Source organism: Limulus polyphemus, unplaced genomic scaffold (assembly GCF_000517525.1).
Source record: "Limulus polyphemus unplaced genomic scaffold, Limulus_polyphemus-2.1.2 Scaffold539, whole genome shotgun sequence".
NCBI lineage: Eukaryota > Metazoa > Arthropoda > Merostomata > Xiphosura > Limulidae > Limulus > Limulus polyphemus.
In genome coordinates this window covers 443,495-448,296 of record NW_013666149.1, presented here as the reverse complement: position 1 = coordinate 448,296, position 4,802 = coordinate 443,495, and positions in this window count along the sequence as shown.

The window sequence follows — 4,802 nt, the reverse complement described above, 5'->3', positions numbered from 1 at the left end:
CGAGTGTGATGAGGTCTCAAAAATATGAGCAAATTTACTTACTGGTGTAATGGTTGGAGACGGATTGAATGGGTAATGAAGAAAAACTTTAATATAAGTTTAACATAACAGCAAATGTACAACGTTTCGACAAGGTTTTGTCATCATCAGGTACAAGGTACAAAAGCTTGTCGAAACGTTGTACATTGGCTGTTATATTGAACTTATATTAAAGTTTTTCTTCATTACCCATTCAAGCTATCTCCAACCATTACATCAGTAAGTAAATTTGCTCATATTTTTGAGACCTCATCACACTCGCTTGTGTGATAAGTTGGATCATTCTTTCTACTCTCACAAACGTAAAGGCAAACCTACTCCTAAACCAGATGATGATCCTTCCTCTATAGCGCCTATAGACATATTTGAAATTATGACTTCTGTAAATAACGCTGTCTATCCACCTCCAACCATAGAGGCAAACCTACTCTTAAGACACATGATGATCCTTTCTCTATAGCGCCTATAGATATATCTGAAACCATGACTTCTGTAAACAACGCTGTCTATCCACCTCCTACCATAGAGGCAAATCTTCTCCTGAGCTAAATGATCCTTCTACTGTAGCACCTACAAGCATATCTGAAACTATGACTCCTATAAACAACGCTGTAAATCCACCTCCAACCATAGAGGCAAACCTATTCCTGAGCCAGATGATCCTTCCACTGTGGCACCTATAGCCAGGCATATCTGAAACTATGACTTCTGTAAAGAACACTGTTTTTCCACCCCCAAACATAGAGGATCTTTTACGTCTTATACCCATCACATTTCACAATGTTCATCCCTATCAACATACTTTTGTACTCGATAAATTTCATTTTGCTGCTAAGTCTGTTTTCAAAATCGATACTCAGGCTACATATTTTGGCTTAAACATGCATTTTCAGTTTGTTAAAGCCCGGATGATTAGATCAGTTTGAAACAATCTGTTGAATCTCCTTTTTGTTAATACAGCTTCTCATAAAACCAATCTACCTTTGTTGAAAACAGTATTGCTTGGCAAATCTATCGATTACTCAATGAGACCGTCCTTAAACCAATGTTTTTTACACGGTTGTCTGGTTACAGTTTACACAAGAGTGGCAATCGACGAGGAATAACTCGGGGACAAGTGACGATTGGTTGTAAGACTTCATAACCTGTTCAGATCCACAGCCGGCACCACTACATCTTCACGGAATACCTCATAATCATTCTATATTTTCATCACGAATAATCATACATGCTATCATATATGTCAGAAGAATTGCTCCATGTCTTCTTCAATTTTATTCTTTTATTGATAAGACTTTTAAAAGCTACATTATCATGACTGATGACAAACTCCTCCTACGAACTTCGAGAACTTAATGCCACCATGGAGTACATTGGTGGTTCCCTTCTGTAAGTTCCATATCATATACGTCCTGAATCAAATAACACCAGATATCGTCCTTGCATTCCTTTGTATTGTATTTCTGCTCATAATTGACACAATCTACCCATCTATCCTCCAGCTTGTTACAAAAACTTACAGACGACCACTTTCTAAAACATTCTCCCATTTTCGTAAAGCTGATGGATTTTATTTTCAACGTCATATTGATAGTATAGTTCAGGACAGTGATTCCGCACGTTACATATTCAAGGATATTAATTGTTTAGCTCAAATCTTGCATCTTCCATTTCTTTAGCCATTTCTCAAAACATTTCAACTGTTCATTACCATACACACTCAAACCCAATTTACAAATATTTACCTGATACGTTAATCTCATGTTTTATTCTGGGAAGTTCAACATTGCAGAACTCTACAAAGAATACAATGGAGGAGAATATGCACTAAACTATGAGGTATTTCTCATCACTCCTGATTCTGGGAAGTTCAACATTGCAGAACTCTACGGTTTTTTAAACAACATAGACGTCTTTAACGAACTGCTCATACTTTTATTGTTGCGGCAAAGAGAATACAATGGAGGAGAATATGCACTAAACTATGTGGTATTTCTCATCACTCCTGATCTTGGGAGTCGATTTAAATTACAAATAGGCTAATGACACTCTTCTCAGTAATCAATTCATGTTGATGATATCGCTATTAGTTCTTCCTTAGAAAAGGTCAATGCCTTTGCTAGTTATTTTGAAACAACTTTTCACACACTTGTTTGTCAAAACACTGATATCTCTCTAGATATTTTTCATCTGGCAAGAACTCACCTTCCAAAACTCAATTCAAAGTTTTCCGTGATATCGATGATGCGCTTATTACTGTATTCCATATTCACCGTGCTTTACATAACAAACGAAATGTGGCAGCTCGATTGTACAACGTTACATATTATTATCTGCTGAATTCTCCTCACAAAATCTGTTTACTACTAACCACTTTATTTACCGCCACTTTACGTGTCGAGTTTCACTATCACATATTGAAACTTTCCAGAATCGATTTATATTTCTTAACCCTAATAAACGTTCTTCATAGTGACCTCTTATCGTCATATTAGCTTTGCTATTGTTTCCAACAGGACATTTGCTTTTTGACCTCGAGAAAACATTTGATAAAGTTTATTAATATTTAAATTTCGTCTCCATGTAACTACGTATTACTTACTTCCGACTTGTAACTTAACGTCTTTTCTTCATGCTATCACATCACTGGAAAACACTCTATCTCGACCTTTCTAAGTATCTTCAGATATTCTACAAGGTTCTGTTTAACACCTTTCCTTAACATATTCTACGTATTACTTACTTCCGACTTGTAACTTAACGTCTTTTCTTCATGCTATCACATCACTGGAAAACACTCTATCTCGACCTTTCTAAGTATCTTCAGATATTCTACAAGGTTCTGTTTAACACCTTTCCTTAACATATTCTATTTCACAACCTTGCTAGCCCATCTCCTGTCTGTGCCTTTTAGCATGTTGATGATACTTGCTATTTGCCCTACTATGATCAGTCTTAACAGAGTTAAACAGGCTGTTAATCGTTTTCTCCAATGGTGTAAAATCTGGCTTCTTAAACTGAACAACTTTAAAACTAAAACTAGACTGTTTGATCCAAACCGTAGAAAATTTAGGACTTATCGTGATGTTCGACTCATCAGCTTCTATCTTGATCATTTTACCATTCATCCTTCAGATTCACTCAAATATCTGGACATTACCTTTGATAAACATCTCACCTGGAAAGTCAATCTTACTGCAACCTGCTCGAAGTCGTCAAGAGAATAAATTTCATGCGATGCCTCCTTGGAATCTACTGGGGATTGAATTACTTCCCCTTTACTTTATACTTATAAGTCCGTTGTTTGTTCATTTCTTATCTATGGTCATATTGTATAGGTATCAGAGTTTCTACATATAATGATCGTCTAATTATTCTCGGACGTCATGTTCTCAGATTAGCTTTCCGAATTCATCTTCCCAGTCTCACAACAGAACTATATGGCTGTAGTACCTTTCCTCCCATCATATCTTACCTCCATAGTGATCGTCAAAAATATATGCACGGGTGTTTCATTAACAATAGTATCATCCTTTTGGATTTGCTGGGTATGTCTGTAAATCCAGCCCGGAAGCTCAATTCACCTACTTAACATCTGTCATATGTCTCTTCGAGAGGATGATACCAATTTTGATGCTGCCCCGATGTCACTTCTGCAACCTCATATCTGTGCATCATAAGTAATTATAGTTTTTATTCACAATTCTTACTTTTTGTATGCTTGATATATGATGCTGTTATTACTGTCCACATATACTTCTACCACTTTTTCTCAAGTCTCGTCCACTACTATATTGAATTAATATTTTTTAACCTGCCCATGCATACCTCCAAAGCTCCTTACAATTTGGATACTTCTACTGGCTGAAGAGAAAGCGCAATCTTCTGATATTGAATGAAAACCTTCTTGAACAAAGACTTGTGGAAGTCCAAAGATAGATCTGAAATGTTATTCTAATTTTGAGATGCAATGGTCGTTTAAAGTTCTTTGAAAATTATTCATTGGTTTATAAGTATATAATATATATATATATATATTATAAATACGACAGTTTATTGATAAACAAAAATACGTAGCAGGTGTTATATCATATTGAAACGTTTAACACAGAACTGCTAGCATGAGATGTGTGATATGATCTTATAAACATCTTAAGGTGACAATATCTGAAAAATGTCTTCCGTCTACTCCTGCTTTGTGGGATATGTGATTTGGTCTTATAAATAACGTAAGATGACAATATCTGAACATATTTATCCTCTATAATCCCGTTTCACTAAACACTTTGAAACCAAAAATCTTCATATTCATCATCAATCATCAACATCTGCTTCTAAAATGTAGCGCCCTCTTAAATCCATAAATGAATTTATTATTCATGGATAAGGAAAAGCATGCTACTTTATAAAATACATCTATAGGATTATACTCAAAAACAGTTGGAAACTTAGATAATCTAGCCTAGAAATAAAAGCTGGAGCTCTATTTTATTCTTTCATTATGATGATGTTAAATGATTTCGTCAAGCTGTCATAAATCCTAATTTTACGGTTGTTATTGGAATTAATTTATCAACCGATATTGTACCCTATTTTTTATTTTACTCTTGATTTTTATCTGAACAAAAAATCTAACGAGTGGTGTTTTTACATATTTAAAGTAAAATTTTCGTTAAAACTTCCTTAATAAGTAAACCAAACGTGAAACAGTTAATCGCGCCTTGTTGCGTTATCAAATTGTAACAGCAAGGTGAAGTTTTCTC